Genomic DNA, 11,640 nt, shown 5'->3' with positions numbered 1-11,640 from the left:
AAGGCTCCAGACAACACAGCCCTCAGGTTCACAGGGACACGCAAACCTCTCCACCACGATAAGGTGACGGTTCCAGGAGAGGGAATACAACTTTATTAATTTATAATGTGTTCAGCTCCAACATAATGTCACCATACCTGATGAAAGCTTTAAGTTTAAGTGACACTGCACACTTGAAAGTGTTTCTTTAAGCTGTACAACTTATTGATATGACTCCACCTTGGACCTTTCAGGATAAATGCGTACACGGTTTGGGACGCCTCTACATCATGACATTTATATTGAAAAGGTTAACACCGTGTAATCAAAGGTGGGCGGCTCCCCGCTATCAGCAACCGCAACTGAAAGGGAATCTGGAAAGCCCTTCTCATTTTCAGCTCCGTGCTGAAACTGAAACCCTAATCACCACAACGTCTACCAGCTTGGCTTTTGGTCGTTGATCTCCCAAAAATAAATAAATAAAATTTTATCAGGTCGACTCGACTCAAATTATATTCTTTTCTGGTGACATTAATATTTTCAAACCCTCAAACTGGGACCAAGATGTGTACCCCTTAGCGCACCACCATTTAACAACTTGGATCCAATGAATGCAGCATCTTCATTTTACATCAAGTAGGGATCAGTTAATGAATAGTTCAGTTTATCCAAGTAGAGTTTAACTCCTAATAATTGTGTTATCCTAATAAGACTGTTCCATCCAATGTGTAAATGCCCTACATATGTGTTAGTCATCTTAGTTTATTATATGTGGTTCAGCTGTACGAAACATCAGCTGAGTCCTCTGTCACCTAACAGGTGAACTGGGGAGTGACTTTTAAAGAGTGGCAAAAGTGTCGGGAAGGGAACGGCGTAAAGCCTGGAGCCTAATAGAGACCGCAACCCACAAATAATATATGTAGAAATCGTTATCCAATGACAAGTCACTGATGGTTAGATTTTTTTTTTTACCTTGGCTTAGCCATGTTTTATTCATGGGATGAAGACAGATCTTTTTCTATGGTTTTTTTTTTTCAGCTAAATTCTGCATAGGTAATATGGACAACCTTTGTTGTCTTAAACTTCCACTGAGTTTTTTTATTATTATTATTCCTAAAGGAGCTTTTGGAATCATTTATTTTTTGGGGACAAAGAGACTGAGCATGGGGCTCGTGGAAGAATCCGAATCCAGTATAAACATGATGTAGTGATGTTTGTGCGACATTTGAAAATATTCGTACAGATGTGGTCAAAGCCTGATTGTATATTACAGGTTCTGTAAGAAAGATCCAACAGCATTACATTCTAAGACACTTGCGGATTAGTCATAGGGCAGCAACAGCCTTGCCGATGGCACGTTGCCTGATTGACACACAATCAGACCAATCAGTGTTGAATTCTGAAAGGGGGTTCCTTGTTTACAATGTTTTACATAGGGTTGGCTAATGAGTGGGACAAAACACGATAAATATCTATATTATTGCTTTTGTTGGGCAAGAGTCCCTACAGAACTAACCATGTGGTAGGATCCACACACAATGGGTCGTAAAAGCGTGGTCTTTGAGCCAAGATGAAGCCAGCTAAAGTCTCCCTCTAAGATCCAGCATGGAGATTGTATCTTCTGGTGTTAACTTAATCCCTGGGGTCTCCCCAGAAACCCCTGCTCGGCTCCTGGCCGCTCCCACTCTCCTCCAACTCTGACACTCAATTGGCTTAAAGCCAGCATCATCCTATGACCAGCACCTCAAGGAGGCAGAACCTCTCAGGTAGAATAAAACCACTGAGACATCAATAATCGCTGCCATTTTCCCTGCTCTGAAGACGTCAACAGACCCCTCCGGGTCTTTCCAGATGATTTAGTTGCTAAAGGGGGCAACCAGAGTTATTTTCTTTCATTTCTTTCATTTTCTTTTATGTTAAGTCTGATCTTACTTTGATAGAGACTATTTTTGTTTTTAACTTGAAAAGGCCGTGCACAGGAACTCACTCGCTCGCTGGCCGAGCTCAGAGACTTTCTTTCCAAATCCACAGCGGCGTTACCGCTGCTCATCCCTGCAGAAGAGACGAAGCCGATTTCGTTCCAAGAGCAAGAGACTTCGCTCTTTTCGGCCCAGCGCTGACCTCCGTTGTAACCACGAGACCCACCGGAGCACCGCTTAAGAGGCCAGGACACTGATTTGTTTTCCAGGAATCCGCCCGTTCGCACGCGCAAGCAACACCGCGGAGGTCACAGTAAGAGGCTTTATTGTCTGGGCAGAGACTAGTTTAAATACTTAGCGTGTCATTTGTTTGATTGTATGTTTGTTTGTAGATCGCTGATCTGTTTTTAGCCGTGCTACACGGCGGGCCGAGACGACACATCCGGTTCCTTTGTTTATTGTGTTTTTGAGAAGAGCGCGGTACAGAGCCGGCGTTTCCTTTTTGCGTGTTACCGTCAGAGATATTGTGCGGAGATTTACATCTGTTAAAAGATAAATCTCACGTAACTGGACTGCCTGCTTTGCTAGTAGTTGTCTCTGACGATGTTTCCTGATCTCTCTCTCTCTCTCTCTCTCTCTCTCTCTCTCTCTCTCTCTCTCTCTCTCTCTCTCTCTCTCTCCTCCTAAACCTGTTTTTACACACGTCCCGACCTACATTTATACATTTCATGGAGAAATCTAGATTTAACGAGCATGTATACATCTCGACACCATTCGGCGCCAAAACCACGAGATAAGAAATCTCTTTGTCTTAAAGATCCCCTTTGTTAAGGTCAGTGACCAGCAGCCATTTTGCTTTTCGCAACGTGGCTTCACTAAGGTAACCTCCATCTTGAAAGTACGTGAATGTAACATCACTTTGAATTCGGCCAGAGGACGTCACCACGTCTCGACGCCATAGCCACTCCCCTTTCTCTTTCTTACACACACACACACACACAGACAGACAGGCAGACACACACGACCACACACACACATAGATACTCCGATTACATGTGTGACAATTGTGATAAGTGCTGCTGCTGTTACCATCTTTGAAATATTGGAGTTTGTTAAATGAAGAATCATTGAAATAACATTAACTTTATTTCCCCTTTTTAATAAATACTTTTGTAATTAAAGTGTTTGTATTTCTGTGATTATTTGTGCATATGTATGTGTATACAGCTGGATTCCTATAGCCTGTGTTCGAACTTAAAACCCTTCATTGTTTATTATATAATCATTAATACTAAATATTGAGATTATTAATATAACCTATATCATTGAGACTGATATTTAAAGATTGAATTGTTGGTCCCTGTAACCAGGGTGGTGCCCCGCGACAATAAGCAATGATTACAGATTTGTATTATTCTTAATTGATAATTTTATCGTTTTCATTAATTATTTTAACTATTATTAATGGATAACCGTATCATTTCTAATTAAATGTGTTACTATTCTTAATTAATAGCTTTATCATTTTTGATTATTTTTAAGAAATAATTGTTATTTTAATAATCATATTTCATGATTATTAATAATTAGCCAACGTCAATTCTACTCCTACTATTGCACAACATTAATGGTGCCCCGTGTGAGGCTATATAACTCCAGCTGTATCATAATACTGTGTACAATAATCCAGATTCATTGTCAAAGAAAGAATTTTTTTTTTTAATTTCTAAATTCCCCTGCACCTTTGCAACACAGGTATACTCGTGCCTTGCGTATCTGTGATTGGCTGCAGAGTGTAATCGGTGGTTGTGTATTCGCGATGCACAATAATTATAATTAATTTCTTAAGGAGAAACATAATTCGGAAATTTATTTCTCTTTGAATTTTTATTTTGTAATCCCTTTGCACCTGTGCCAAGCAGGTATACTATTGCCTTGTGTATCCGTTGTTGGATGCTTATTGCATATTAGTGGTTGTGTCATCTCAATGCACGATAATTATAATTAATTTTCTTAAGAGGAAAACAATTATGGAAATGTATTTCTCTTTGAATTTTCGTTATTCTTAATCCCCTTTGCTAAGCAGACGTTGTGTATCACTATGGTTGGTTGCTGACTACGTTTCAGTAGTTTAGTAATTTTTTTTTTTTATTGGAGAATTTCTGCATGCTTTGAATTTCAAAGAGACTAACTAGAGTTGAGAGACTAGTTACGAGTAGACTAGTTGTTAACCAACTAGGTCTAAAGGATTGAGCCATCGAGCTATCCTACATAGCGCTACTATATAGACACAGAGTGAGGCTCACCTGTGCATCTTGTGTAGTGTTTATTAAGTTTTATTCGCTTTAACCTAAGCAAGCTTGAGCAGCCCACCAGGTGCGATTCGCAATCAGAAGATGAGTAGCATGGACCACCCTGGGGCGAGGGCTCCCTCAAGGCCAGACGACCTGTCGGGGACAGTCGCCAGTCTGAAGAATTTTATAGTGATGCTATAATTTAGTTTTTATCCGCTTTTACCTAAGCAAGCTTGAGCAGCCCACCAGGTGCTTTCGCACTCAGAAGATGAGTAGCATGGACCACCCTGGGGCGAGGGCTCCCTCAAGGCCAGACGACCTGTCAGAGACAGTCGCCAGTCTGATCAATTTTTCTAAGTGATGAAGTGAGTTAGTTGAGGGATTATGAGTTAAGTTAATGCGATCCAAGGATTGAAGAACTGACCATACACCTCAACAACACCACTGGTCCGAAATTGAGTTTATCCTACATTCTGGGTCACCTGGCACTCCTCTGCAAACAGAGGGCCACGCGACAAGCCCAAGAACATGTTGATGCGCTCAGAGTCATGCTAGCAGCATGCCTGGCGGAGCAAGAACAAAACTCCCACAATCGGTTTAGATCTCATTATATGAATACCTCTCAACAGAGAAGTTATTTTTAGCCAATGGAAACCATATCAGTACCAGGAGTATAGATATGGTGACCGAAACCCAAAACATGGGATGCATTCTGGGACAGGAGTTAATACGGAGAAGTGTGGCTGAAACAGAGAGACATTGTGCCACCTGTTCCTCCAAGCTCTCCTAAAAGACCAGACACTGATCCCCATGTGCAAAACTAAACAAAACTCCCTCTCCCCTCCACATCTGAAAAGGGGGGGAGAAATCCCAACTCCAAACAGAGAGACCACTCAAACCACTCACATCATCAAGAGTTGCATGTCTTAGACCATCTGTCAGTAAATTGTATAACGTATGTTCAGGTAGTGAACCTTCTTAGACCTCGTTGAGTGAATCTTGAAGTTCTCTACCACTACGGTTGTGCAGCCCTCCCGGGTAAACTTGGCAATTCAGTCTTGGCAGTGCAATTTCCTATATCGGTAGATCTGCAGAACCTAGGAGTAGGATTCATCCTTAATTTACCGATTAGCGAACAACCGAACGTGATTCGCCGTTCTAAATGTGGTGGTTTGACAAGATAACACATGTTTACCTCAAACACCAGCACATACTCAGAATTTCCTTCTGTTTCCTTTTCTTTCATTTCACTCTTCACCGAAATTCATTCGGTATTTTAACAATAACTGCTGATAAGCATTGTGTGAAATTGAAAATGTGTGCCGTGTTTTAGAATATCTGTTAATTAGCCTGTCTGCCCAGACAATTACCTCTCTCTGTTTAGACTCATGCCTCAAAGACAATTATGCCTCTCTGCCTCATAATGAACTAACTTTCAATGCTTCAACTCCACTCAAGGATTACCTCTCATGGATTATCACTGGACTCTCGACCATAGTTTGCCCTGGAGACCGGGGTCACAGCCCACTCTCCAGACCAAAAGGGGGACTGTTGGGCAAGAGTCCCTACAGAACTAACCATGTGGTAGGATCCACACACAATGGGTCGTAAAAGCGTGGTCTTTGAGCCAAGATGAAGCCAGCTAAAGTCTCCCTCTAAGATCCAGCATGGAGATTGTATCTTCTGGTGTTAACTTAATCCCTGGGGTCTCCCCAGAAACCCCTGCTCTGCTCCTGGCCGCTCCCACTCTCCTCCAACTCTGACACTCAATTGGCTTAAAGCCAGCATCATCCTATGACCAGCACCTCAAGGAGGCAGAACCTCTCAGGTAGAATAAAACCACTGAGACATCAATAATCGCTGCCATTTTCCCTGCTCTGAAGACGTCAACAGACCCCTCCGGGTCTTTCCAGATGATTTAGTTGCTAAAGGGGGCAACCAGAGTTATTTTCTTTCATTTCTTTCATTTTCTTTTATGTTAAGTCTGATCTTACTTTGATAGAGACTATTTTTGTTTTTAACTTGAAAAGGCCGTGCACAGGAACTCACTCGCTCGCTGGCCGAGCTCAGAGACTTTCTTTCCAAATCCACAGCGGCGGTACCGCTGCTCATCCCTGCAGAAGAGACGAAGCCGATTTCGTTCCAAGAGCAAGAGACTTCGCTCTTTTCGGCCCAGCGCTGACCTCCGTTGTAACCACGAGACCCACCGGAGCACCGCTTAAGAGGCCAGGACACTGATTTGTTTTCCAGGAATCCGCCCGTTCGCACGCATCCTGAAGTTTAACGACAGATTCACTGGACTTCCGGGAAATCCGCGCCCCACGCGCAAGCAACACCGCGGAGGTCACAGTAAGAGGCTTTATTGTCTGGGCAGAGACTAGTTTAAATACTTAGCGTGTCATTTGTTTGATTGTATGTTTGTTTGTAGATCGCTGATCTGTTTTTAGCCGTGCTACACGGCGGGCCGAGACGACACATCCGGTTCCTTTGTTTATTGTGTTTTTGAGAAGAGCGCGGTACAGAGCCGGCGTTTCCTTTTTGCGTGTTACCGTCAGAGATATTGTGCGGAGATTTACATCTGTTAAAAGATAAATCTCACGTAACTGGACTGCCTGCTTTGCTAGTAGTTGTCTCTGACGATGTTTCCTGATCTCTCTCTCTCTCTCTCTCTCTCTCTCTCTCTCTCTCTCTCTCTCCTCCTAAACCTGTTTTTACACACGTCCCGACCTACATTTATACATTTCATGGAGAAATCTAGATTTAACGAGCATGTATACATCTCGACGCCATTCGGCGCCAAAACCACGAGATAAGAAATCTCTTTTTCTTAAAGATCCCCTTTGTTAAGGTCAGTGACCAGCAGCCATTTTGCTTTTCGCAACGTGGCTTCACTAAGGTAACCTCCATCTTGAAAGTACGTGAATGTAACATCACTTTGAATTCGGCCAGGGGACGTCACCACGTCTCGACGCCATAGCCACTCCCCTTTCTCTTTCTTACACACACACACACACACAGACAGACAGGCAGACACACACGACCACACACACACATAGATACTCCGATTACATGTGTGACAATTGTGATAAGTGCTGCTGCTGTTACCATCTTTGAAATATTGGAGTTTGTTAAATGAAGAATCATTGAAATAACATTAACTTTATTTCCCCTTTTTAATAAATACTTTTGTAATTAAAGTGTTTGTATTTCTGTGATTATTTGTGCATATGTATGTGTATACAGCTGGATTACTATAGCCTGTGTTCGAACTTAAAACCCTTCATTGTTTATTATATAATCATTAATACTAAATATTGAGATTATTAATATAACCTATATCATTGAGACTGATATTTAAAGATTGAATTGTTGGTCCCTGTAACCAGGGTGGTGCCCCGCGACAATAAGGAATGATTACAGATTTGTATTATTCTTAATTGATAATTTTATCGTTTTCATTAATTATTTTAACTATTATTAATGGATAACCGTATCATTTCTAATTAAATGTGTTACTATTCTTAATTAATAGCTTTATCATTTTTGATTATTTTTAAGAAATAATTGTTATTTTAATAATCATATTTCATGATTATTAATAATTAGCCAACGTCAATTCTACTCCTACTATTGCACAACACTTTGAACAAATATCCATCCATCAGTCCAATCTGGAGGGTTGGAGCCAAACCCAGTTGCTACTGGGCGGAAGGCAGGAGTTACAGAATGAATGCAGTCAATGAGAGCCCTGTGTGGGTGAGCTCTGCCTGTGTGAGTGTACAGTGGCTTGGTTACACATAGATGCTGAGCTCTCTGTGGGAGTGCTAATTACAGACAGATATGCTCCTCTCCTTGGTGCTGAGGTGACCTTCAACACTGTTGCATTAACCAGGAGGGTGGCGGAGCTCACACGAGCTCCCACGCACTCTGAAACACACATATTGCTGAGAATACTGTTACTCTCCAAATATGTTTGAGGAGGTTGGCCAATAACTCCGAAACAGCTTTAGACATGAAGTCCTTCCTCTTCTCTTCCTCTCCTCTACCTCTCCATCTGCTCACAGCTCAAGGCTCTGTGCTTATTGTGGACGAGCTAAATGGGCGAATGCAATGATCATTATGTGTTTGTGAATATATAAATAAATATAATTAACTGGGCTCACAAAATGTTTTTGATCTCCTTAAAAGTTGCAATAAACAAAGGACTGTTGCGAAATTCGAAAATGGAAATTAGGGATTATTCCAACCATTATTTCTACAACAGCACATCTGGCTTAACCTCTGCTTTATTTAAGGGTTATCAAGAGATGCTAGAATTCTACATTGACTATTGTAGTGGTTGCAGTTTTTTTCTGAAACTCTTAAAGTTATCGGCAGTAATTAAGCCACATCAAGTTAAGACCTCCTGCAGGACTCAGTCCATAGAACCATGAAGCTGCACCACTGGCGCTTCATAAAGAGCTGTTCATCTGTTTATTGATATTCAATTGTGCTCGATTCAGTTGTTGTTGCTGTTGTCATGAACGCACATGTTGTTGTGAACACTTTAAGTGACCATGTCACATGAGTCACAGCCGCCGCTGCTGCAGGGCGCCGGTCGTGTGTTAAGATTATTTCAGTCATCACTTTGTCATTATTTAACCATTTATTGCACAAATGGGAAGACAGTTATGCTTGGCACAGATGTCTCCATTACTTGGAGTTTCCCTTGATTAGCCACTATTTTATAAGTTAAAACAGGCAATACATGCAAAACTCTCCAGTGAGCGTAGCAGGCAAGACATAATTGTTTGAGATGAATACCATTTACCACAACTGTGTTTGGACACAAAACAAAAAAGGTGGAGGCTGGGGTGGTGGAGGCAAGTTCGGCAGCAGAGCATGGGTGGCAGTGTAGCTGAGCAGGGATCAGTGAGGAGGAGGTCATATTTAAAGGGGCCGCCTTACATTAAAATTCGACTTGACACAAGGTTACTTACACCAGCTTGCACTAGCCTAAATGTCTACATTATCCTTCTAGTTACAGTAACTACAGCTATCACGAGTTCTCACAAGAATTAGTTCTCACTACTGCAGTAACTAGGAGTAGGACAACAGTGGACACCTGGGCTAAAAACATGGTTTCTATTGGACACTTAAATGACACCACAAGTGCATTTTTTTATTTTACCCCTGAGACTCCAAAAGTGTTTTGTGGACTCAAACACTTCACCAACCCTTTCATTGTCATCGTGGTGAGTATCTAGATAATTATTTAATTTGAATTCTTTGGGTGAACTATCCCTTTAACAAAGAACCAGCTAGTCCTTGGTCTGAATCAGATGCTCTGGCTTCCATAATGAACCCAGCAACCCAGATTAAAACAATTAAAATTCAACTTGTGCCTCTTGCCTCTGTGTGTTTGTCTCCCTGCAGAGCCACTTTTGTAGTTTGACATCTTAACAAGTTTGAGGCCTCCGATCAATGGGCAAGGCCCTTTGGGGGAAGTGATGGACAGAAGCCCCTGTGAGACATTTAACCTTGAGTTGCTCCCATTGGATGTTTTGTGGTGTCACCTGCCGACTGCAGCAGTAGTGGGTTGAGATACTAATATGGGCCCAATGGACTGTTCAGTGTGATTTATCATGTAAATCACACTGAACATATAGGAAGGGGCTAAATTAATTTTCATTAAAACACAGGATGCATGAAGAAAGCAAGGAAAACAATAATGATAGAGAGTGTAATAGATGTATTAATAATTCAGTATAATTTTTAAATTGAATTTGATAATCAGAAGGCTGTGAAATTTAACATGTATTATCGACTTGTGTATGAAAAGACTCAAACTGAACAAAGCCGTTTAAAAACAAACAATCAAACCAAACTCTGAATTTTGGAGATCTACTGGAGGACTGGTAAATATTATTCTGAAATTTGTTGGTGTCTAACCAATTGATACTAAACAGTAAGGTCATTTCATTTGGAAGGGACCCGACAAGTTGCCATGTTGCATAGCCACAGTTGCCCATAATGGACAACCAACAAACAAACACTGCGAGGATCTTTAACGTGTTTATGTTGAGGGCCACTGTAGCTTCTCCGACAGGCCCGTAAGGGAAAGGGTGTGTTGAGGGGTATTTATCTGGTTGCAATCTGCACCATTACCACTAGATGCCACTGGATCCTATACACTGAACTTTTGAATTGACGTTATTTAGCAGAACCACTAACAGATGGAGAGAAGTGATGAATAAATGATCAAGCAGGTGCACAGAGAAATGGGTGAAAATAAAATCCAACTTTTATCTGGCGTTAACCCTGGTCACACTGCAGTCTGAAAGTGGTCGAACTGACGAGACTGAGGAACACATCAAATATTATCTTAGGAACATTCCCTATGTTATAGCAATACTGCTAATTTTGAAAAGAAAAAGTAATAAACAAAGGACAGATATGTTTAGTTTGTTCTGTAAATGTTTTATTTAAAAAGTGGAGTGCTCTAGATGCAATGCTATTGTCTCCTAGCAACTGATGTGCACATCTAAGACACCTTAATTGAATAAATCACTCATTTGTAACCAGACTTTAGGATAGATGTGAATAACTGCTGCAATCAAATCCAGTTCTTTGTTATCACGCTAGAGAACGTCCCTGTTTTGCAGCAAAAAACATGAACAATAACATGTTAAACAATGTGCCAGCAGATCACACCAGTTGTTATACGCTCTGAACTTTTTCCGGTCTTCCCCCTTTGATAGTACACAATTCGTATTTTAAGAAGGGATTGCATTTATTTAAATTTGTATAAAACTGTAACAGTGTGTCTTTGAGCCAGCAGAGAGAGAGAGCAGAGATGAAGAGATACATGTACTTCGGTTTTGTAAGCATCTGTTAAGGCAGTCAAAAACACTTAGAACCAAACATCTAATAGTCTTAGCACAATTCTTTGAAGGAAGCATTTTAACAATACAACAAGGTTGTCCGTTTTAAATGTTAAGGAGCTATAGAATAAACACTAAAAGAAACCGTTAAAGCTTTCATTTGCTCTATGTCCAGCCCGGACCAGAATGTGTAGCTGCGAGATTCACTCCCATCACAGTAGATGCATTTCACACTCTTGAAACTGGTTGATTTAAATATCTGGAGCGTTTTACCCTTTAGTTCAGTGTATTTAGGTAGATGCATTATGTGAAATGCACACACACACACACACAGCATTCCAAATTTTCCATTAGACAGTGCACCCTTTTATTTTTTATTAATTTTATTTATTTATTTGCCTCTATCCCTCTCTATTTCAGTCTTTATCCATCTCGGTACTTCTCACTGTCTCCTTCTTCACAGTTTATTTTTTCCTCATCCCCCACTGGCTCCATGTCTACCCTGCCAACCTCTCATCTGTTTATGCAGGATAAGGACACCAGAACTAATAAAAATGGAATCTGTGAAACAGACACACACACACA

This window comes from Platichthys flesus, chromosome 18 (assembly GCF_949316205.1).
Source record: "Platichthys flesus chromosome 18, fPlaFle2.1, whole genome shotgun sequence".
NCBI classification, from domain to species: Eukaryota; Metazoa; Chordata; class Actinopteri; order Pleuronectiformes; family Pleuronectidae; genus Platichthys; species Platichthys flesus.
The sequence above is the reverse complement of the archived record's forward strand: the minus strand, read 5'-3'. Positions refer to the sequence as shown.